This window comes from Carcharhinus amblyrhynchos, unplaced genomic scaffold (genome assembly GCF_965287045.1).
Source record: "Carcharhinus amblyrhynchos unplaced genomic scaffold, sCarAmb.v2.hapA scaffold_47, whole genome shotgun sequence".
Taxonomy (NCBI): Eukaryota; Metazoa; Chordata; class Chondrichthyes; order Carcharhiniformes; family Carcharhinidae; genus Carcharhinus; species Carcharhinus amblyrhynchos.
The window spans coordinates 1124446-1150646 of NW_027649788.1; positions in this window are offsets into that span (position 1 = coordinate 1124446).

The following is a 26201-nucleotide window of genomic DNA, read 5'->3' on the forward strand; positions in this document are numbered from 1 at the left end:
GACAAAAACGGTTGACGAAGGACGAGCCGTTGATGTCGTCTATATGGATTTCAGTAAGGCATTTGACAAAGTCCCTCATGGTAGGTTGGTACAGAAGATTAAAGCTCATGGGATATGTGGTCAGGTATCTCGATGGGTAGAGAACTGGCTTGCAAAGAGGAGTCAGAGAGGAGTTGTGGAGGGGTCTTTTTCTAGCTGGAGGTCTGTCACTAGTGGTGTGCCGTAGGGCTCGGTACTGGGACCCCTTCTCTTTGTAGTGTATATAAATGATTTGGAAGGGGGAGTCGGTGGTGTGATCAGCAAATTTGCTGATGACACCAAGATGGCTGGATTGGCGGGCAGTGAGGAGCAGTGTCTGGCAATACAGCAGGATATTGATAGGCTGGTTGATTGGGCAGATACGTGGCAAATGGAGTTTAATCCGGATAAATGTGAGGTGATGCATTTTGGCCGGAATAATGTAGGGGGAAGTTATATGATAAAGGGTAAGCCTGTAAGGAGTATAGAGTCGCAGCGAGACCTGGGGGTGCAAGTGCACAAGGCTTTGAAGGTGGCAGTGCAAGTGGAGAGTGTGGTGAAGAAAGCCTATGGTATGTTAGCCTTTATAGGAAGGGGTATAGAATATAAGAGCTGGAGTCTAATGTTGCAGATGTATAGAATGTTGGTTAGGCTGCATTTGGAGTACTGCGTACAGTTCTGGTCGCCTTACTACCAGAAGGTCGTGGAGACTCTGGAGAGAGTGCAGAGGAGATTTACCAGGATGTTGCCTGGTATGGAAGGACTGGGGTATGAGGAAAGATTGATGAAATTGGGGCGCTTTTCCCTTGAAAGACGCCGACTGAGGTGGGGATCTAATAGAGGTATATAAGATTATGAAGGGTATAGATAGAGTAAACAGAGGTAAGCTATTTCCTATAATAGAGTCACGTAGGACGAGGGGCCATGGACTTAAGGTGAGGGGGGAGAGGTACAACACAGATATTAGAGGGAGGTTTGTCACTCAGAGGGTAGTGGGGGTATGGAATGCTCTGCATTCTCCCCGTGCTTGCGTGGGTTTCTCCGGGTGCTCCGGTTTCCTCCCACATCCCAAAGATGTGCTGTTAGGCTGATTGGCAGGAATAAATTGTCCCTAAATCAGTTTTCCCTCAATCTGGATGGCCATAAAACATTAGATAGGGGTCATGGGTAGAGAGGTGGAGTTGAGATGGCAGCGTGGGCTCGTTGGGCCGAAGGACCTGTTTCCCAGGCTGATTTTGTTCTTTGTTCTTTGACTGGTTAATGTTTTCCCCGACTGGTCAATGTTTTCCCCTTGGTTGGTTAATGTTGTGCCCCTGCTTCTCCAGGGACTGTGCCCGACTGGTTAATGTTTTCCCCTCACTTCTCCAGGCACCAAGTCCAGCTGGTTAATGTTTTCCCCGACTGGTTAATGCTTTGCCCCTGCTTCTCTGGAGACTAAGTGCAACTGGTTAATGTTTTCCCTTCTACTCCAGGGAGCAGATCCAACTGGTTAATGTTTTCCCCTCGCTTCTCCAGGGACTTTGTCCGACTGGTTAATGACTTCCACAATGCTCCAGTGGCTTTGGCTTTCTGATTAATGTTTTCCCCGACTGGTTAATGATTTCCCCGACTGGTTAATATTTTGCCTCTACTTCTACAGGAACCAAGTCTAACTGGTTAATGTTTTCCCTTCTGCTCCAGGCACCACGTCCAACTGGTTCATGTTTTGTCCCTGCTTGTCCAGAGGGTACAATAAAAGGGGGACTGCCATTGCCCACACCGCAGCAGCAGCAGCTGGTTAATGTTTTCCCCTCGCAAGTGGAAGCCTCCCTTCCCCCATCTGGCTGACACACTGACTTTCCCATTCCCTCAGCATCTTTACAAACACTGCCTGCCATTTCTTCAAAGCTTTGTTGACAGCTGCCTGCACCGGCATCAATACTCACCTCTCCCCCGCTCTCACTCGAACACTCAATCTGTGCCTGAACTGAGAGAGGCAGAGAGTGAGTTTTTAAAGTTTATTAAGTGTCCGAAGTCAGGCTGACATTAACACTGCAGTGAAGTTACTGAGAGAGAGAGAGAGGGACAGTGAGAGACAGACAGACAGACAGACAGACAGACAGAGAGAGGGGGGATCGATATTTAAAGGTGTCAACTTGAATGGTTCGTACTGACAAGCAAGGCCTACATTCACACTGGATCAGCTTACTGTGACACAGAGATACAGAGGGAGAGGTGAAAGTTTTCCCCGACTGGTTAATGTTTTCCCCCCTGCTTCTCCAGGTTCCAAGTCCCACTGGATAATGTTTTCCCCGGTTGGTTAATGTTTTCCCCGACTGGATAATGTTTTCCCCGACTGGATAATGTTTTGCCCCTGCTTCTACAGGGACCAAGTCCAACTGGTTAATGTTTTCCCCTCAGTTCTCCAGGGATTAGTTCCGACTGGTTAATGTTTCCCCTCGCATCTCCAGGGACCATCTCCAACTGGTTAATGTTTTCCCCACGGTAGGTTAATGCTGTGCCCCTGCTTCTCCAGGGATATGTCCAACTGGTTCATGGTCTCCCCAAGCTCCTCCTGGGACTATGTCCGACTGGTTAATGTTTTGCCCCTGCTTCTCCAGGGATTATGTGCAACTGGTTCATATTTTCCCCTCCCTTCTCCAGGCACCATGTCCAACTGGTTAATGTTTTCCCCCTGCTTCTCCAGGGCCCAAGTCCCACTGGCAAATGTTTTCCCCATGGTTGGTTCATGCTTTCCCCACGGTTGGTTAATGTTTTCCCCAGTTGGTTAATGTTTTCCCCAGTTGGTTAATGTTTTGCCCGACTGGTTAATGTTTTCCCCTCGTTTGGTTAATGTTGTGCCCCTGCTTCTCCAGGGACTATGCCCGACTGGTTAATGTTTTCCTCTCAGTTCTCCAGGGACCAGGTCTGACTGGTTCAGGGACCAAGCCCCACAGGTTAATGTTTTCCCCATGGTTGGTTCATACTTTCCCCACGGTTGGTTAATGTTTTGCCCATCCAGCCAGAGCCCAAGTCCCACTGGTGAATGTTTTCCCCGGTTGGTTAATGTTTACCCTGGTTGGTTCATGTTTTAACACAGTAAAAAGTCTGACAACACCAGGTTTTAGTCCAACCTATTTATTTGATAATATACTCACAAGCTTTTGGGGTTAGCCCCTTCGTCAGGTGAATGGAGAGTTCTGGCCTCAGACAGAGCATATAAAGCACAGACAGTTTAGAGATTACTGATTAGAATGCGAATCCTTACACCTAACCTGCTGTTCAAGACCTGAAGTGGCTGACAATGTGAGTGGAAGGAGCACTGATCACAGTTTAAAGAGATGTGTATTGTCTCCAGACAGTACAGTAAGTGAGGTTTTGCAAACCCAGGCAAGTCACGGGGGTTACAGGTAGTGCGACATGAACCCAAGATCCCTGTTGAGACCGTCCTCATGTGTGCGGAACTTGGCTATCAGTCTCTGTTCAGCGACTCTGCGCTGTCGTGTGTCGTGAAGGCCGCCTTGGAGAATGCTTACCCGCAGGTCAGAGGCTGAATGCTCGTGACCACTGAAGTGTTCGCCAACAGGAAGGGAACAGTCTTGCCTGGTGACTGTCGAGCGATGTTCATTCATCCGTTGTCGTAGCGTCTGCATGGTCTCCCCAATGTACCATGCTTCGGGACATCCTTTCTTGCAACGTATCAGGTAGACAATGTTGGCCGAGTTGCAAGAGTATTTACCATGTACCTGGTGGATGGTATTCTCACGTGTGATGATGGTATCCATGTCGATGATCCGGCATGTCTTGCAGAGGTTGCTGTGGCAGGGTTCTGTGGTATTGTGGTCACATCATGGTTCATGTTTTGCCAGACTGGTTAATGTTTTCCCCGACTGGTTAATGCTTTCCCCGACTGGTTATTGTTTTCCCCACGGTTGGTTAACGTTGTGCCCCTGCTTCTCCAGGGACTGTGCCCGACTGGTTAATGTTTTCCCCTCACTTCTCCAGGCACCAAGTCCAAGTGGCTAATGTTTTCCCCCTGCTTCTCCAGGGACCAAGTTCAACAGGTTAATGTTTTCCCCTCGCTTCTCCAGGGACCATGTCCGACTGGTTAATGTTTTCCCCGACTGGTTAATGCTTTGCCCCTGCTTCTCTGGAGACGAAGTGCGACTGGTTAATGTTTTCCCTTCTACTCCAGGGAGCAGATCCAACTGGTTAATGTTTTCCCCTCGCTTCTCCAGGGACTTTGTCCGACTGGTTAATGACTTCCACGAAGCTCCAGTGGCTTTGGGTTTCTAGTTAATTTTTTCCCCGACCGGTTAAAGTTTTCCCTGACTGGTTAATATTTTGCCTGTGCTTCTACAGGGACCAAGTCCAACTGGTTAATGTTTTCCCTCAGTTCTCCAGGGACTATTCCTGCCTGGTTAATGTTTGGAAGGACTATTACTTACGTGGTGAAAAACTGCAGCAGGCGACGGTGCAGAGGGACCTCGGGGTCCTTGTGCATGAGTCGCAAAAACCCAGCCTGCAGGTGCAGCAGGTGGTCAGGAAGGCGAATGGGATGCTGGCCTTCATAGCGAGGGGGATTGAATATAAAAGTAGGGAGGTCTTGCTGCGGCTGTATAGGGCATTGGTGAGGCCGCAGCTGGAGTACTGTGTGCAGTTTTGGGCACCGTACTTACGCAAGGATATTTTGGCCTTGGAGGGAGCCCAGAGGAGGTTTACTAGGCTGATACTGGAGTTGATGGGGTTGAGCTATGAGGAAAGGCTGAATAAACTAGGCTTGTACTCATTAGAGTTTAGAAGAATGAGGGGAGATCTCATTGAGACGTATAAGATGGTGAATGGGATGGATAGGATAGAGGTGGAGAGACTCTTCCCACTCAGAAAGGACAGTAGGACTAGGGGGCACAGCCTCAAGATAAAGGGGGGGCGGTTTAGAACGGAGTTGAGGAGGAACTTCTTCACTCAAAGGGTTGTGAATCTCTGGAATTCTCTGCCCGTTGAAGTGGTGGAGGCTGCCTCGCTAAATATTTTTAAGACGCGGGTTGATGGGTTTTTGATAGGAGAGGGGATTAAGGGTTATGGGGAGAGGGCGGGAAAGTGGAACTGAGCAGCGACAGATCAGCCATGATCTTATTGAATGGCGGGGCAGGCTCGAAGGGCTAGATGGCCTACTCCTGCTCCTATTTCTTATGTTCTTATGTTCTTTTGTAAAACATTAACCAACCGTGGGGAAAACATGAACCAGTGGTCCGTGGAGAAGCCAGGGGACAACATAAACCAGTTGGACTTAATCTCTGGGGAAGCACGGACAAAACATTAACCAACCGTGGGCAAGACATTAACCAACCATGGGGAAAACATTAACCAGTGGGACTTGGAGCTTGGAGAAGCAGGGGGGAAAACATTAACCAGTCGGGGAAAACTTTCACCTCTCCCTCTGTATCTCTGTGTCCCAGTAAGCTGATCCAGTGTGAATGTAGGCCTTACTTGTGAGGCGAATCATTCATGTTCACATCTTAAAATATCGATCACCCCGCTCTCTGTCTGTCTGTCTCTCCCTCTCTCTCACTGTCCCTCTCTCTCAGTAACTTCACTGCAGTGTTAATGTCAGCCTGACTTCTGACACTTAAGAAACTTTAAAAACTCACTCTCTGCCTCTCTCAGTTCAGGCACAGGTTGAGTGTTCGAGTGAGAGCGGGGGAGAGGTGAGTATTGAAGCCGGCGCACGCAGCTGTCAACAAAGCTTTGAAGAAATGGCAGGCAGTGTTTGTAAAGATGCTGAGGGAATGGGAAAGTCAGTGTGTCAGCCAGATGGGGGAAGGGAGGCTTCCACTTGCGAGGGGAAAACATTAACCAGCTGCTGCTGCTGCGGTGTGGGCAATGGCAGTCCCCCCTTTTATTGTACCCTCTGGACAAGCAGGGGCAAAACATGAACCAGTTGGACGTGGTGCCTGGAGCAGAAGGGAAAACATTAACCAGTTAGACTCTGGTCCCTGGAGTAGAAGGGAAAACATTAAACCAGTTGCACTTAGTCTCCAGAGAAGCAGGGGCAAAGCATTAACCAGTCGGGGAAAACATTAACCAGTGGGAACTGGTCCCTGGAGAAGCAGGGGGAAAACATGAACCAGTTGGACATAATCCCTGGAGAAGCAGGGGCACAACGTTAACCAACCGTGGGGGGAGAAAGCATTAACCAACCGGGGAAAACATTAACCTGTCGGGGAAAACATTAACCAGTGGGACTTAGGCTCTGGCTGGATGGGCAAAACATTAACCAACCACGGGGAAAACATTAACCAGTGGGACTTGGGCCCTGGAGAAGCAGGGGGAAAGCATTAACCAGTCGGACCTTGTCCCTGGACAACCGAGGGGAAAACATTAACCAGTTGGACATAGTCCCTGGAGAAGCAGGGGCACAGCAGCAACCAAACGTGGGGAAAACGTCTGTTGTGGGTACGGTTTCGTTAAGGGGAAGTTGCATCTGACAAATTTACTGGAGTTCTATGAGGATGTGTCTAGGGCAGTGGATAGAGGAGAGCCGGTGGATGTGGTCTTTCTTGATTTTCAGAAGGCGTTTGACAAGGTACCTCACAAGAGGTTACTGCAGAAGGTAAGGGGGCATGGAGTTGGGGGTAGGGTGTTAGCGTGGATAGAGGATTGGTTGTCAAATAGGAGGCAGAGAGTGGGGGTCAATGGGTGCTATTCGGATTGGCGGTTGGTGACTAGTGGAGTGCCCCAGGGGTCAGTGCTGGGGCCTCAGCTATTTACCATTTATATAGATGATCTGGAGGAGAGAACCGAGTGTATGGTGTCGAAATTTGCTGATGACACTAAGATTGGGGGAACGGCAAATTGTGCGGAGGGTGTGGAGAGTCTGCAGAAGGATCTAGATAGGCTGGGCGAACGGGCCAGGAACTGGCAAATGGAATTTAATGTTGGCAAGTGCGAGGTGGTCCACTTTGGCAGGAATAAAGGTTGGAAGGACTATTACTTACGGGGCGAAAAACTGCAGCAGGCGACGGTGCAGAGGGACCTCGGGGTCCTTGTGCATGAGTCGCAAAAACCCAGCCTGCAGGTGCAGCAGGTAGTCAGGAAGGCAAATGGGATGCTGGCCTTCATAGCGAGGGGGATTGAATATAAAAGTAGGGAGGTCTTGCTGCGGCTGTATAGGGCACTGGTGAGGCCGCAGCTGGAGCACTGTGTGCAGTTTTGGTCGCCGTACTTACGCAAGGATATTTTGGCCTTGGAGGGAGTGCAGAGGAGGTTTACTAGGCTGATACCGGAGTTGAGGGGGTTGAGCTATGAGGAGAGGCTGAATAAACTAGGCTTGTACTCGTTAGAGTTTAGAAGAATGAGGGGAGATCTCATTGAGAAGTATAAGATGATGAATGGGATGGATAGGATAGAGGTGGAGAGGCTCTTCCCGCTCAGAAATGACAGTAGGACTAGGGGGCACAACCTCAAGATAAAGGGGGGGTGGGTTAGAATGGAGTTGAGGAGGAACTTCTTCACTCAAAGGGTGGTGAATCTCTGGAATTCTCTGCCCGTTGAAGTGGTGGAGGCTGCCTCGCTAAATATTTTTAAGACGCGGGTTGATGGGTTTTTGATAAGCGAGGGGATTAAGGGTTATGGGGAGAGGGCGGGAATGTGGAACTGAGACACGACAGATCAGCCATGATCTTATTGAATGGCGAGGCAGGCTCGAAGGGCTGGATGGCCTACTCCTGCTCCTATTTCTTATGTTCTTAAGTTCTTAAAACATTAACCAGTAGGGCAAAACATTAACCAGTCAGGGAAAACATTAACCAGTCGGGCAAAACATTAACCAACTGGGGAAAACATTAACCAGTGGGACTTAGGCTCTACCTGGATGGGCAAAACATTAAGCAACGGTGGGGAAAGCATGAACCAACCGCGGGGAAAACATTAACCAGTGGGACTTAGTCCCTGGACATGCAGAAGGGAAAACCTTAACCAGTCGGACATAGTCCCTGGAGGAGCTTGGGGAGAACATGAACCAGTCGGACACAGCCCCTGGAGAAGCTTGGGGAAAACATCAACCAGTTGGACATAGTCCCTGGAGAAGCAGGGGCACAACATTTACCAACCGTGGGGAAAGGATTAACCAACTGGGGAAAACATTAATCAGTCGGGCAAAACATTAACTAGTCGGACCTCGTCCCTGAAGAACCAAGGGGAAAACATTAACCAGTTGCACAAACCCCCTGGAGATGCAGGGACAAAACATTAACCAACGGTGGGCAAAACATTAACCAGTTGCGGAAAACATTAACCAACCGGGGAAAACATTAACCAGTGGGACTTTGGGTCTGGCTGGATGGGCAAGACATGAAACAGCAGTGGGGAAAACATGAACCAACCATGGGGAAATCACTAACCAGTGGGACGTGATCCTTGGAGAACCGAGGGGATAACAGGAACCAGTTGAACATAGTCCCTGGAGAAGCAGGGGCAGAACATTCACCAACCGTAGGGAAAACGTTAACCAACCGGGGAAAACATTAACCAGTCGGGGAAAACATTAACCAGTCGGTGAAATAGTTAACCAACCGGGGAAAACATTAAGCAGTCGGGGAAAACATTAACCATTGGGACTTCGGCTCTGCCTGCGTGGGCAGAACATGAACCAACCGCGGGAAAAATATTAACGAGTTGGCCTGGGTGCCTGGAGCAGAAGGGAAAGCATTAGGCAGTTGGACATGGTGCCTGGAGAAGCAGGGGGAAAACATTACCCAGTTGGACATAGCCCCTGGAGAAGCAGGGGCACAACATTAACCAACCATGTGGAAAACATTAGCCAGTCAGGAAAAACATTAACCAATGTGACTTGGTGCCTGGAGAAGCGAGGGGAAAACATGAACCAGTTGGACATAGTCCCTGGAGAAGCAGGGGCACAACATTAACCAACCGTGGGGAAAACATTAACCAGTTGGGCAAAACATTAACCAACCGGGGAAAACATTAATCAGTCGGGGAAAACATTAACCAGTGGGACTGAGTCTCTGGCTGGATGGGTAGAACCGGATCCAACCGCGGGGAAAACATTAACCAGTCGGGCATAGTCCCTGGAGAAGCAGGAGCACAACATTAACCAACTGTGGGGAAAGCATGAACCAGTCAGGCAAAACATTGACCAGTCGGGGAAAACGTTAACCAGTCAAAGAACAAAGAACAAAATCAGCCTGGGAAACAGGCCCTTCGGCCCAACGAGCCCACGCTACCATCTCAACTCCACCTCTCTACCCATGACCCCTATCTAATGTTTTATGGCCATCCAGATTGAGGGAAAACTGATTTCGGGACAATTTATTCCTGCCAATCAGCTGAACAGCACATCTTTGGGGCGTGGGAGGAAACCGGAGCACCCGGAGAAAACCCACACAAGCACGGGGAGAATGCGCAAACTCCCACAGACACCGGCCCAAATCCATGTGTCTGCACAGCAATCAGCGATAGTCACTGAGCTGTCGTCTTGCCCAGTATCTTGTCCAGTTTAGGCACACACTAACGACATGAAGCACTAGGCCAATCTCGAACAACCAAGAGCAGCCCCAGTACGACCCATCGCGTGTATGCCCCTCGTTGGACACGAGGTGGACCGACTTCAAACCTGTGAATGAAAACAGAGAAAAACATTATTATCATACTATACCCATTTACATTTCTAGGGACACCCCAATGCTAATGACCCTTCATTAAAGGTTCTCCTATATCCACCCATCTCCAGGTCAGTCATGTGCCTAAGTTACTCTTAAAGGACTCTAGTGTGTTTGCTTCCACCACCTTACTTGGCAGAGCATTCCATACCCCCACTACCCTCTGCGTGAAAAACCTCCCTCGAATATCTGTGTTGTACCTCTCCCCCTTCACCTTAAGCCCATGGCCCCTCGTCCTACGTGACTCGATTATAGGAAATAGCTTACCTCTGTTTACTCTATCTATACCCTTCATAATCTTATATACCTCTATTAGATCACCCCCTCAGTCGGCGTCTTTCAAGGGAAAAGAGCCCCAATTTCTTCAATCTTTCCTCATACCCCAGTCCTTCCATACCAGGCAACATCCTGGTAAACCTCCTCTGCACTCTCTCCAGAGTCTCCACGACCTTCTGGTAGTAAGGCGACCAGAACTGTACGCAGTACTCCAAATGCGGCCTAACCAACGTTCTATACAACTGCAACATTAGACTCCAGCTCTTATATTCTATACCCCTTCCTATAAAGGCTAACATACCATAGGCTTTCTTCACCACACTCTCCACTTGCACTGCCACCTTCAAAGACTTGTGCACTTGCACCCCCAGGTCTCGCTGCGACTCTATACTCCTTACGGGCTTACCCTTTTTCATATAACGTCCCCCTACATTATTCCGGCCAAAATGTATCACCTCACATTTATCCGGATTAAACTCCATTTGCCACGTATCTGCCCAATCAACCAGCCTATCAATATCCTGCTGTATTGCCAGACACTGCTCCTCACTGCCCGCCAATCCAGCCATCTTGGTGTCATCAACAAATTTGCTGATCACACCACCGACTCCCTCTTCCAAATCATTTATATACACTACAAACAGAAGTGGTCCCAATACCGAGCCCTGCGGCACCCCACTAGTGACAGACCTCCAGCTAGAAAAAGACCCCTCCACAACTCCTCTCTGACTCCCCTTTGCAAGCCAGTTCTCTACCCATTTAGATACCTGACCACATATCCCATGAGCTTTAATCTTCTGTACCAACCTACCATGAGGGTCTTTGTCAAACACCTTACTGAAATCCGTATAGACACCAACGGCTCGTCCTTCGTCAACCGTTTTTGTCACCTCCTCAAAGAATTCTACCAGATTCGTAAGGCAAGACTTCCCCTTGACAAAGCCATGCTGCATATCCTTAATCAGATCGCAACGCTCCAAGTGCACATACATCCTATCCCTAAGAATCCTCTCCATCAACTTACCTACCACTGATGTTAAGCTCACCGGCGTATAGTTACCCGGGCTATCCCTCCTACCCTTTTTAAACAACGGTACCACGTTCGCTATCCTCCAGTCCTCTGGGACCTCACCTGTGTCCAAAGAAGAGACAAAGATTCGCGTCAGAGGCCCAGCAATCTCATCCCTTGCATCTCTAAGCAGCCTAGGATAAATGCAATCAGAACCCGGAGATTTATCAGTCTGAATGCCCTCGAAAAGCCCTAACACTTCTTCCCTCGTAATCAACAGATCTTTCAATCGGTCTACCGCTCCCTCAATGGCCGTACTAGACATCAAGCCCCTCTCCTTCGTGAATACCGACGCAAAGTATTCATTCAGGATCTCCCCCATTCCCTCTGGCTCTAAGCACAATTCCCCACGTCTGTCCCTGAGAGGACTGATTTTACCCCAACCACCCTTTTGTGAGACGACCTCAAATATTACCGAGAGCCAGAACAGGTCCCCATCCCACACATAGCAGAAGTACTGAGAGAGTTACGTCTCTAAGTGGGACACTGTTCGATTATACCACCAGTTCCAATCACATATCAAAACCCGAGAGCATGACACAGAGTCAGCCTTACAGAGCCAGACATGGGTTCGGAGGGTGTGGGACTGGGGTCTAAGTGTGGACATTCACCCCTGGATCCGGATAGTCTCGCACATACCGGTTGCCATCTAACTCATACTGGCAATATCCTGGGGGGGTCATAATGTGCTATACATCCCACCAGCACAAGAAAAATAAAACTAGGAGGGAACTCATCGGAACGATTGGCAACATGGGACAATGAACATCTCGGGAAGACTTCTCCCGCATACACCTAATTTGACAAACCCGGGGCTCCCCTAAACTGTACGACTGCAGCGTGCAAATGCAGGGAGCACCGGACATAGCATTTGTGAAGGAAATCGGTCTGAGGGAGGAGGAACAAGCCCGCTCCCGACCCACACGGGGGAACTGTTATGGGACAGCAAATTTTATGAAATTGGGCACACAAAATGGCAGCAAACTAAAGCTACCCTCAGAGCCCCTCCACCAAGAATCACAAAGTAACAGACACCGATCTGTGGGCAAGAGCATGCTTTTAGAATGCAGGTGAGGGCTGGCACATCAGGGAAGCTGGACAGGATGGCACCGACAGGAACTAAATCTCCACCCCGTCAAAATCAGCACCTTTAAAACAGTCAACCAACCCATGGAGACACCTAAAATTAGCATCGTTAAGGAAACATGCTTGGCCCCTCAAAACCTCTTTTGAGATCAATGACACACCTATGGTTCAAACCCCGGAGATTCGAGACAATTAAATAACCAGACAAAGCAATTAACACACACTGAAAACAATTTCCTCAACACTTGGAAACATCGAGACAGGATGGCTAAGGTTGAATACTGTAAATAAAGTATTAGCATTTGAATCGCACACTGCCCCGAAGTTCAGGTATAACTATAGCCTGCTGCCAGGGACGGGCAGAGAGCTTTCAGGACAGTCCGACTGGATGTCCTGACTGTGCTTCTCCGTCGACGTAAATGAAAATAAAGCTGTGCCATTATTGAACTTCACCCTGAGTCCGTCGTGGTCGTTTCGCCCACTCGCGCAAACACCCTCTATTCTTAGCAGTCTCTGGTATGCTTATGTCGCCGTTTCATCTCTTCATTAGAAACATTAAAGATTCAATTTCTATCATTCCATCTTTCTGGCAAGGCATAAGAACATAAGAGCATAACAAATAGGAGCAGGAGTAGGCCATCGAGCCCTTCGAACCTGCCCCGCCATTCAATAAGATCATGGCTGATCAGAAGTAGATCAGTTCCACTTTCCCACTTTCTCCCCATAACCCTTAATTCCCTTGTCTGTCAAAAACCTATCTACCTGTGACTTTTTTTTCCCCAGTTTGTTCATTTTCAGTCTGTTAACGTTTCTCCCATTATTATGCAATCTTTTTCTTCACAGCCTGTCACTGGATTCAAATTGGGCTGCACAGTAGCACAGTGGTTAGCACTGCTGCTTCACAGCTCCAGGGACCTGGGTTTGAATCGAAGGGCTACATGGCCTACTCCTGCTCCTATTTCTTATGTTCTTTTGGCCTTACCCGTGAGCATCACGCTCCATCCTCCCCAGGCTACACACTGCGGCCATCCCCTCTGGGTTACACACCGTCTGATCTCACTGGCTCCATGCCCCCGAACTGAAGTCTCCATCCTTCCCGGGTTACGCACTGTCTGAACTCGCTGCCTCCGTTTTCTCCAGTTTACACACTGTCTGATCGCCATGTCTCCATCCTGCCCGGATTGGACACTGTCTGTTCATATTGGTACCATCCTCTTGTGTTTACAGACAGATCTCACTGCCTCCATTCCCACCCTCCCCCAATTACACATTATCTGATCTCACTACCTCTGTCTCCCTGGGATTACACTCTCTGATCTCACTATCTCTATCTCCCTGGGATTACACTGTCTGATCTCACTATCTCTATCTCCCTGGGATTACACTCTCTGATCTCACTATCTCTATCTCCCTGGGATTACACTGTCTGATCTCACTATCTCTATCTCCCTGGGATTACACTGTCTGATCTCACTATCTCTATCTCCCTGGGATTACACTGTCTGATCTCACTATCTCTATCTCCCTGGGATTACACTCTCTGATTTCACTATCTCTATCTCCCTGGGATTACACTCTCTGATCTCACTATCTCTATCTCCCTGGGATTACACTCTCTGATCTCACTATCTCTATCTCCCTGGGATTACACTCTCTGATTTCACTATCTCTATCTCCCTGGGATTACACTGTCTGATCTCACTATCTCTATCTCCCTGGGATTACTCTCTCTGATCTCACTATCTCTATCTCCGTGGGATTACACTCTCTGATTTCACTATCTCTATCTCCCTGGGATTACTCTCTCTGATTTCACTATCTCTAGCTCCCTGGGATTACACTGTCTGATTTCACTATCTCTATCTCCCTGGGATTACTCTCTCTGATTTCACTATCTCTATCTCCCAGGGATTACACTGTCTGTTCTCACTATCTCTATCTCCCTGGGATTACTCTCTCTGATTTCACTATCTCTATCTCCCTGGGATTACACTCTCTGATTTCACTATCTCTATCTCCCTGGGATTACTCTCTCTGATCTCACTATCTCTATCTCCCTGGGATTACTCTCTCTGATTTCACTATCTCTATCTCCCAGGGATTACTCTCTCTGATCTCACTATCTCTATCTCCCTGGGATTACTCTCTCTGATCTCACTATCTCTATCTCCCTGGGATTACTCTCTCTGATCTCACTATCTCTATTTCCCTGGGATTACTCTCTCTGATCTCACTATCTCTATCTCCCTGGGATTACTCTCTCTGATCTCACTATCTCTATCTCCCTGGGATTACTCTCTCTGATCTCACTATCTCTATCTCCCTGGGATTACTCTCTCTGATTTCACTATCTCTATCTCCCTGGGATTACTCTCTCTGATTTCACTATCTCTATCTCCCTGGGATTACTCTCTCTGATTTCACTATCTCTATCTCCCTGGGATTACTCTCTCTGATCTCACTATCTCTATCTCCCTGGGATTACTCTCTCTGATCTCACTATCTCTATCTCCCTGGGATTACTCTCTCTGATTTCACTATCTCTATCTCCCTGGGATTACTCTCTCTGATCTCACTATCTCTATCTCCCTGGGATTACTCTCTCTGATCTCACTATCTCTATCTCCCTGGGATTACTCTCTCTGATTTCACTATCTCTATCTCCCTGGGATTACACTCTCTGATTTCACTATCTCTATCTCCCTGGGATTACACTGTCTGATCTCACTATCTCTATCTCCCTGGGATTACTCTCTCTGCTTTCACTATCTCTATCTCCCTGGGATTACTCTCTCTGATCTCACTATCTCTATCTCCCTGGGATTACTCTCTCTGATTTCACTATCTCTATCTCCCTGGGATTACTCTCTCTGATTTCACTATCTCTATCTCCCTGGGATTACTCTCTCTGATCTCACTATCTCTATCTCCCTGGGATTACTCTCTCTGATTTCACTATCTCTATCTCCCTGGGATTACTCTCTCTGATTTCACTATCTCTATCTCCCTGGGATTACTCTCTCTGATCTCACTATCTCTATCTCCCTGGGATTACTCTCTCTGATCTCACTATCTCTATCTCCCTGGGATTACTCTCTCTGATTTCACTATCTCTATATCCCTGGGATTACTCTCTCTGATTTCACTATCTCTATCTCCCTGGGATTACACTCTCTGATTTCACTATCTCTATCTCCCTGGGATTACACTGTCTGATCTCACTATCTCTATCTCCCTGGGATTACTCTCTCTGATTTCACTATCTCTATCTCCCTGGGATTACTCTCTCTGATTTCACTATCTCTATCTCCCTGGGATTACTCTCTCTGATTTCACTATCTCTATCTCCCTGGGATTACTCTCTCTGATTTCACTATCTCTATCTCCCTGGGATTACTCTCTCTGATTTCACTATCTCTATCTCCCTGGGATTACTCTCTCTGATCTCACTATCTCTATCTCCCTGGGATTACTCTCTCTGATCTCACTATCTCTATCTCCCTGGGATTACTCTCTCTGATTTCACTATCTCTATCTCCCTGGGATTACTCTCTCTGATCTCACTATCTCTATCTCCCTGGGATTACTCTCTCTGATCTCACTATCTCTATCTCCCTGGGATTACACTCACTGATTTCACTATCTCTATCTCCCTGGGATTACTCTCTCTGATCTCACTATCTCTATCTCCCTGGGATTACTCTCTCTGATTTCACTATCTCTATCTCCCTGGGATTACTCTCTCTGAATTTCACTATCTCTATCTCCCTGGGATTACTCTCTCTGATTTCACTATCTCTATCTCCCTGGGATTACTCTCTCTGATCTCACTATCTCTATCTCCCTGGGATTACTCTCTCTGATTTCACTATCTCTATCTCCCTGGGATTACACTCTCTGATCTCACTATCTCTATCTCCCTGGGATTACACTGTCTGATTTCACTATCTCTATCTCCCTGGGATTACTCTCTCTGATTTCACTATCTCTATCTCCCTGGGATTACACTCTCTGATTTCACTATCTCTATCTCCCTGGGATTACTCTCTCTGATTTCACTATCTCCATCTTCACTCTCTTTGCTTTCTGGGAAAGTCGGAATTCGCCATTTTCTCCCCAGAATTGGTCCAGGAACCAGGCCGCTTCTTAAACACGATTAAAAAAGCTGAAAATCCTCCCTGCTCAGAACCGAGTATAAATATTTGCATCGCTTTCTCACCCGGACTTTCTACCGCCGAAACTTCTGGAAAGAAGCAACTCTGCGACTGCGCGTCGCCGTTTGTGAAGTAAAACTGCACGCGCTCAAAGAGCCCGGCGCATGCGCATACGGCGAGTTGGTCTTCATTCCTCCCCCCTCCCCCTGGCTCCCCGCTCACAGACAAAGGGCCTGCGCAATGCGCGAGTCTTGGAGTTCCTTCCGTGCTGTCCGTCTCGCGCACAGACGGTTACAACCCGAGCGCGCCGCTGCCTGGAGAATGAAGAGGGCGGGGCTGCAATCTACACCCTCTTCCCATTTGTTGTAGCGGCTATCAATCACCTGCTCCCAGCCAATAGGAAGGTCCTTCTCATCAGTGTGCTGTCTTGACCCCAGTGAAAGGTTCTCATCAGTGTGGATGGAGCAGACTTTAAACAAGGAAGAATTAGCAATTGGTGCTCAGCTCCTAATAACACTCACATTGGCTGAAAAATGGCTTTCAAAAGAACTGGGGATACAATTCCTTTCCTTTACTGAACGCTGCTGTACATCCTGGCAGGTTAAATCTGTTTGTCACAGTCAAGAGTTTTTTTCTTTCCTCAACCATTGAATTGCTGTCCAGATGTTTCACGGTACTTCTGGGTGACAAAACCAGATCCTTCACAGAATATTTACCTCGGATTTACCCCACACATCTTCACTTGTACGTCACATTACGACTTTCAACTTGGTCCTGGTAGATTGATCAACACAGATGTCATCATCTACATTAGCATGCAGGCTTAGATATTGAAGAGCTGCCTGCCAGTCACGAGACATGTCTTCACATATAGGAACCCAGGAAAGCAGTCAACAATATATTTCACCTTCACGCTACCAGCGCCAAGATGGAATTGGATATCACCCTGGTGGTCACAACAGTATCAAGGCCCCAAACTTGTTCACCCAGATGTATTTCTTGATAGAACCCTCAGCTAAAAGCATCACCTCCTCAGGACTGCAGAAGAAACCTCCAAAACACTCCTCTGTAAACTCGTTCCTTCCTCATTGGGATCACAAGCCAACATCCTCAGGACCTCTGTTTTTGCGAGCACATGTAATTGTTGGAGGTCAGCCATCTCCGTTCCATGGCACTACAGCTGGAGTTTCTCATGTGCGTTTCTGAGGCCTACCCGCCTTTAGCTATTCTTCCAAGTGGGGACATTCACTAATAACTGAACAATGCACAACACCATTCGCAAACCCTCAGATACTGAAGTCAACCATGTTCAAATGTAGTAAGAAATAGACAATATCCACTTTTGGGTTGACAAATGACAAGTAGTGTTAACGCCACACAAGCATCAGGCAATGACTATCTCCAATAAGAGAAAATCTGATCATTCCTCCTTTCATATTCAATTGCATTACCATCGCCGAATTGTCCGTTACCGACACCCTGGGGTTTACTGTTGGCCTGAAACTGAACTGGATTACTCATATGCATACTATTGCTCCAACAGCAAGTCAGATGGGAGGGGAGATCGTATGCAGTCGTATTGTAATCAGTGCAATAATCCAAAGACATAGGGCCAGGCTGTTGAACTGAAGACCTGTGTTCAAACCCTATGAAACCGTTGTCAATTGTTGTGAAAACCCATCTGGTTCACTGATGTCCTTTACTCAAGTAAATCTATGATCCTTGCCTGGGCTGGCCTTTATGTAACCTCAGACTAAAAACAATATTGTTGTCTCTGAAAATGCCTTCTGAAATAACCTAACAAGCCATTCAGTTCAATGGAAATGGGAGAGGAACAAAAAATGCTGGCCCAGCCAACGATGCTCAGATCCCATGATTAGAAATAACCAATGGCAAAATCTCATCTCCTGACTTTCGAAAACCAAGGAATCAGGTGTTTGATGGAGTACTCTGTTATTTCTTTTGGGATGAGTACAGCTTCAACAATGCTCAAGACACGTTATGCCGTCCAGGACGTAGTAACCCATTTGATTGGCACCTCATCAAAAAATACCCACTCCCTCCATCATCAATACGCATTGGTAGCAGTATGTGCAATCTAACAGTTGCACTACAGAATCTTATCAAGCCTTCTGATTTAGCAAATTATAACCCACAACCACTGTCATCTAGAAAGAAAAAGGCAGTTGACACATGGGAAAATCACCACCTGGAAATTTTCCTCGAAGTCACTCAACATACTGATCAGGAAATACATTGCCATTCCTTCACTGCCATTAGAGAGGAATCCTGGAACTGTTTCCCAAACAACACAGTGTGTTTACATATATTACATGGACTGCAGCAGTTCAAAAAGGAAGATCACCACCGCCATCTCATGGAATTGGACAATAAATGCTGGCTAAGGCAGCAAGCACTACATCTTATGAATTAATAATAATAAAAAAATGTGGATGGTGTCCAGCTGCCCAAATCAAATGGATCAACATGCAACTCAATTGAACAATGTCGATCTTCACAGGGTTCCTGGCCACTTTCTTTTGCTTCCAGTCCTAATCAATATTGCCAACTCCCTCCATGACATCAGTAAGGTAATTGCATCCAGAAAGTGGATGCCTACTCCAACCCAGCTACCTGGCTTCAAATTCTCATCAGCAGTTTCCCTTAAACTGAATTAACTTGAAATTCATTTTGCAACATGAATCATTATAGAGGACACAAGGAGCATATCAGAAGCAGTCATGAACTAGGAATGGAAGGCAGGGAGGAAATCAGCAAAATTGCATCAGGAAGGTGCTACTTAAGAAAAAAATGTTGCAGCTACGGGCTGGCATATGCTTCCTCCTGAGAAGCATCATTCTTGAGTCTTAAATGAAGTTGCTGGTGAAATGATTGATGCATTGCTTTTAGTTTTCCGAAGTCCATAGTTTTGGGGAAGGTCATATTAGATTGGAAGATAATTGTCTTAACGGTTATGGGTCTGTGATTGGGTAGGTGGGCATGACGAGGTTCGAACTGGTTCCTCAAGAGTCATGGTCAAGTTTTGATGACAGTCAAAGAAAAAAGCACGGGAAACAGGCCCTTCGGCCCAAAGAGCCCGCACCGCCATTTTAACATTGAGTCCCCTCTCCACCCATGACCCTTGTCTATGCTTATGGCATTCCAGATTGAGGGAAGACTAATTTAGGGACAATTTGTTACACCAATCAGCCTAACAGCACATCTTTGGGGTGTGAGAGGAAACCGGAGCACCAGGAGAAAACTGACGCCAGCACGGGGAGAATGTGCAAACTCCTGCAGACACTGGCCCAAATCCATGTATCTGCACAGCAGTGATAGTCACTGATCTGTCGCGTTGCCCATCATCTGGTTCAGTTTAAGCGTACACTAACGACGTGAAGTACTAGGCTATTCTCGAAACAACCAACAGCAGCCCTCGTACGACCCGTCATTGTTCCCTGACCGCTCGACATTATCAATTACCTGTGGGACGATCCCACTAATTAAAGTTTGTTTGTTACTTCAGCTGATTCTTGTCAAGGTAAAATAACTTTCATGATATCGGCCTTACCAATTTGTTCAGATGGGAAAATATGTTGTCATGTTCCCATGATTAATATCGTGAGCTCCCAAACAGTGAACCTAAACTATTTGCAATATATATAATGTCTTAGATACAGGGATAGAAGGTATTATAGCCAAGTCTGCAAATTACACAAAAGTAGATGGGATACTAATTTGCAGTGAGGGAATATGAAACTTAAAAGATGGATGTAACTAGGCTAGGTGAGTGTGCCAAAATGTGGCAGATAGAGTTTTACATGGAGATGTGTAAGCTTATCTATTTTGACCAGAAAAGTAGAAAGGTAGCATTTCTCTTTCTCAATTGAAATGCAGTGGGATCTGGGTATCGTTGTGCACAATTTGCGGGCAACTAGTATGCTGGTATAGAAGATAATAAGGACAGCAAATGGAACTTTGGCATTTATAGCTGAAAGAATTGAGTATAAAAATAACAAAGTGTTGCTGCTACTACATGGGGCATTGGTGAGACCAAGTCAGAATACTATGCAAAGTTTTGTTTCTCTTATTTGAAGAAGGATGCAGACATTAGAGTCAGTTCAGAGGCAATTCACTGCATTGATTCCAGAGACAAGGAGTTCTTTTACGAAGATAAGTTGAGAAGTTTAGGCTGATACTCTTTAGAATTGAGAATCATGAGTGGAGATGAAGTATACAATATGATAAAGAATATTTGGTTTAATTAATTTGGACCTGATTTGTCTGTAAAATTATCACCACAGAAATGGAAACTGCAATATTCTGATTATAGTACGAATTACAGGATAATCAGATGTCTTACTGAATAAGCCATTTGACTTATCTCAGTTGGCTGGACTGCTGGATAGCGATTTTAAAAAGTGATACCAAAAACGTAGATTTAATTCCCGTACTGACTAAAATTATTCATTAAGTCCCACCTTCTCAAATATTCCTGACGGTTGGTGATCATTGGGTTAAATCACCATCAGTCACAACTTATATTTAGCTGGGACTATGACGAATTTACCTTTTGCAAGTAAGATAAGAAAAAGTTTTGACAAAATAAGTGAAAAATGGACATTTCCTCTTTTGGGGCAATTTAGAATGAGAGGTCATAACTTGAGGATGGAAGGTAGCTGATTTAAAACAGATGAGAAGAAAATACTTCTCTCAAATGTTACGAATCTGTGGAATTCAATTTAATCATTGAATTATTACAGTGCACAATCATAGAAGGCCATTCAGCCCATTGAATGTTGTCAATTATTCTCTCCAATTAAGCATGGTTTTGATGTCTCAGTGAGACTTCTGCAGAATTTCATATTTTAAATATATATTCTGATATTTCATAGAACATAGAACATAGAACACTACAGCACAAACAGGCCCTTTGGCCCACGAGTTGTGCCGATCACATCAACACCTACCAATCCATAGACCTATCTATATCCCCCAATCCCATTTAATCCCATATACTCATCCAGAAGTCTTTTAAAAGACCCCAGCGAGTTCGCCTCCACCACCACTGACGGCAGCCGATTCCATTCACTCACCACCCTCTGAGCGAAAAACTTACCCCAAACATAACTTCTGTACTTGCCTCCCTGCACCTTAAATCTGTGTCCTCTCGTAGCGACCATTTCAACCCGGGGAAATAGCCTCTGAGAATCCACCCTATCTATTCCTCTCAACATTTTATAAACTTCTATCAGGTCGCCTCTCAACCTTCGTCTCTCCAGGGAAAAGAGTCCCAGCTCCCTCAACCTAACATCATAAGGCATGCCTCCCAGTCCAGGCAACATCCTTGTAAATCTCCTCTGTACCCTTTCAATAGCTTCTACATCCTTCCTATAGTGAGGCGACCAGGACTGTGCACAGTACTCCAAGTGAGGCCTGACAAGGGTCTTATAAAGTTGCAGCATTACCTCCCGATTCCTAAACTCAATCCCTCGATTAATGAAGGCCAGTACACCATACGCCTTCTTGACCACATTCTCCACCTGCGAGGCCGATTTAAGAGTCCTGTGGACCCGGACCCCAAGATCCTTCTGCTGTTCAACACTACTAAGACTCCTGCCATTGATAGTGTACTCGTTCATCCCATTGGTTCTGCCAAAATGGACGACTACACATTTATCCGCGTTGAAGTCCATCTGCCACTTCTTCGCCCAGTCCTGCATCCTATTTATGTCCTGCTGCAACTTCTGACATCCTTCCAGACCATCCACAACACCACCGACCTTCGTGTCATCGGCGAACTTACTAACCCATCCCTCCACTTCCTCATCTAGGTCATTTATGAAAATGACAAACAGCAAGGGTGCTAGAACAGATCCCTGGGGCACTCCACTGGTGACTGACCTCCATGCAGAAAAAGACCCATCCACAACCACTCTCTGCCTTCTGCAGGCAAGCCAGTTCTGGATCCACAAGGCCAAAGCCCCTTGGATCCCATGCCCTCTCACCTTCTCAAGAAGTCTTGCATGGGGGACCTTATCAAACGCCTTGCTGAAGTCCATGTACACCACGTCCACTGCTCTTCCTTCGTCAATGTGTTCAGTCGCATTTTCGAAGAACTCAACTAGGCTCGTAAGGCACGACCTGCCCTTGACAAAACCATGCTGACTATTTCTGATCATGCCAAACCTCTCCAAATGCTCGTAAATCTTGTCCCTCAGAAGCCTCTCCATCAGCTTACCAACCACTGAGGTCAGACACACCGGTCGGTAATTTCCCAGGCTATCTCTGTTCCCTTTCTTGAAAATAGGAACCACATCCGCAATCCTCCAATCCTCCGGAACCTCTCCCGTCTCCATTGACGACGCAAAGGTCATCGCCAGGGGCTCTGCAATCACTTCCCTCACCTCCCACAGTATCCTGGGGTTCATCCCATCTGGTCCCGGCGACTTATCTATCTTGATAGCATTCAAAAGTTCTAACACATCCTCCTCCTTAATATCCACATACTCAATCTTTTCCATCTGCTGCAAATCCGTAGCAAAATCTCCCAGATCAGTTTCCACTGTGAATACTGAGGCAAAGTACTCATGAAGCACCTCTGCCATTTCTTCTGGTTCCACACAGACCTTTCCCCCTTCACCTTTTGTAGGTCCTATCCCTTCTCTTCTCATCCTTTTACTTTTCACATATTTATAGAAGGCCTTGGGATTCTCCTTAATCTTACCCACCAAAGTCTTCTCATGACCCCTTCTGGCTCTCCTAATTTCCCTTTTAAGCTCCTTTCCACAATCCTTATACTCCTCAAGATCCTTAACATCTCCTAGCTCCCTGAACCTTTTGTACACCTTCGTTTTCTTCCTGACTAGGTTCACCACATCCTTCGTGCACCACGGTTCCCGCGACCTACCAAAACCCCCTTGTCTCATCGGAACGTTGTCATGCAGAGCTCCAGACAAACATTCCTTGAATATCCGCCACCTTCCTTCGGTACTTTTCCCTAAGAACGCCTCCTTCCAGTTTATTTGTCCAAGTAACTTCCTGACTTCTTCGTATTTCCCCTTACTCCAGACAAACACCTTCCTAGTATAAGTGTTATAGGTGTGACAGAGGAGGGTTAAAGAGAGGTGGAGGGGTGGCACTGTTAGTAAAGGAAAACATCACAGTAGTGCAGAGGGAGGACAATATGGAGGAGTTAGGGATTGAGTCGCTGTGGGTGGAGTTGAGGAATAAAAAGGGAGAGGTTACAATGCTAGGGGTATACTATAGGCCACCCAACAGCCCGAGGTCAGTGGAGGAAGGCATTTGCAGGGGCATTTTGGATAGGTGCAGGAAGAATAGGGTGGTTGTAGTGGGTGAATTTAATCTTCCTGGAGTGAATTGGAAGGGGCCTAGAGCTGGGGGTACGGAGGGAGAGGAGTTTGTAAAATGTGTTTTGGAAGGGTCTCTAGAGCAGTATGTAACTAGCCCGACTAGGGAAGGGGCTATACTGGATTTAGTGTTGGGTAATGAGCCGGGGCAGGTGGTTGAGGTTGAGGTAGGCGAACATGTGGCTAACAGTGACCACAAGTCCGTCTACTTTAGGATAAAAATGGAAAGGGATGAGTGCCGGCCAAACGGGAGGGTGCTGAACTGGGGAAAGGTGAGCTATAGCCGGATTAGGAGGGAGCTGAAGGACACTGACTGGGAGGGACTGTTAGCTGGCAAGTCCACAGTCGGCAAGTGGGAAGCTTTTAAGGGCAAACTGAAAATGTTGCAGGAAAGGCATGTTCCGGTTAAGCGGAAGGATGGGAAAGGTAGGATTAGAGACCCGTGGATTACAGGGGGTATCGAAGACTTGGTGAGGAAGAAGAGGGATGCGTATGTTAGGTCGAAACAACTGGGTACGGAGAGTGCGCTGGAGGAATATAGAGAGAGTAGGAGGGAGCTAAAAAGAGGAATTAGAAGGGCAAAGAGAGGGCATAAAATGGCTTTGGCTGATAGGATTAAGGAAAATCCAAAGGCATTTTATTCCTATATTAGGAGCAAGAGAGTAGTTAGAGGGAAAATTGGTCCTCTTAGGGACAAAAGTGGGGAGTTATGTATTGAGTCGGAGGGAATGGGGGAGCTCCTGAATGAATACTTTGCGTCGGTATTCACGAAGGAGAGGGGTTCGGTGTCGTGCGGTGTCCTGGAGGGAGCTGTGGATCAGTGGCAGGAAATATCTATTACGAGGGAGGAAGTGCTAGGGCTTTTAGGTAGCGTAAGGACGGATAAAGCTCTGTGGCCTGATGGTATTTATCCCAGGCTGCTTAGGGAGGTGAAAGATGAAATTGCTGGGCCTCTGGCACAAATCTTTGTCTCTTCTTTGGACACAGGTGAGGTCCCAGAAGACTGGAGGGTAGCAAATGTGGTACCGCTGTTTAAAAAAGGTAGTAGGGATAACCCTGGAAATTATCGACCGGTGAGTTTGACATCGGTGGTAGGGAAATTAATGGAAAAAATACTTAGGGGTAGGATGTATGAGCATTTGGAGCGTTGCGGTCTGATTAGGGATAGGCAACATGGCTTTGTTAGAGGGAGGTCTTGCCTTACGAATCTGGTAGAATTCTTTGAGGAGGTGACAAAAACGGTTGACGATGGGAGAGCTGTTGATGTCATCGATATGGATTTCAGTAAGGCGTTTGACAAAGTCCCTCATGGTAGGCTGGTAGAAAAGGTTAAGGCGCATGGGTTACAAGGACAGGTAGCTAGGTGGATTGAGAACTGGCTGGGCAATAGGAGACAGAGGGTAGTTGTTGAGGGGACCTTTTCGGGCTGGAGGCCAGTGACCAGTGGTGTGCCGCAGGGCTCAGTACTGGGACCTCTCCTCTTTGTAGTATATATAAACGACTTGGAAGAGAGCGTAGGTGGTGTGATCAGCAAGTTTGAGGATAACACCAAGATGGCAGGGTTGGCGGATACTGAGGTGGAATGTCAGGTGATACAGCAGAATATAAATAGGCTGGTACATTGGGCAGATAGGTGGCAGATGGAATTTAATCCTGACAAATGCGAGGTGATGCATTTTGGAAGGAATAATGCAGAGAGGAGCTACGTGATAAAAGGTAGACCGATTAGGAGTATAGAAATACAGAGGGACCTGGGAGTGCAGGTTCACAAGTCTATGAAGGTTGCGACGCAAGTGGAGAAGGTTGTGAGGAAAGCTTATGGAATGCTAGCCTTTATAGGAAGGGGTATAGAGTATAGGAGCTGCCGTCTAATGCTTCAGTGGTACAGAACGTTGGTTAGACCGCATTTGGAGTACTGCGTCCAGTTCTGGTCACCTTACTACCGGAAGGACGTGGAGACCCTGGAGAGGGTGCAGAGGAGGTTTACCAGGATGTTGCCTGGCATGGAAGGACTGAGTTACGAGGAAAGGTTGGAGAAACTGGGACTTTTCTCCTTGGAAAGACGGAGATTGAGGGGAGACATGATAGAGGTATATAAGATACTGAAGGGAATAGATAGAGTCAATAGTGAGAGGCTGCTACCTAGACTGGGTACAATTACGAGAGGTCATGATCTAAGGGTGAGGGGGAAGAAGTATAATTTGGATATGAGAGGAAGGTTCTTCACGCAGAGGGTCGTGGGGGTGTGGAACGCACTACCGAGTAGGGTGGTGGAGGCAGGAACGTTGGACTCCTTTAAGGTTTACTTAGATAGACACATGAGCGAAACGAGGATGGAGGGTTATAGTAGGGGGTATTAAATAGGGTCAGAGCCTTGGGAGACACCGGAAATGCAGACTTACATGTTAACGTTTTTGTCTTTTATTCCGCAGGTGGAGGTCCACCTTGTTGTCAAACGAGGGGCATGCACACGGTGGGTCGTGCGTGGGCTGCTCTTGGAGGTTCCGGGAGTGGCCTAGTACTTTGTGTCGGTGTGTGTGCTTGATCCTGGACCAGTAGACGGGCGCCG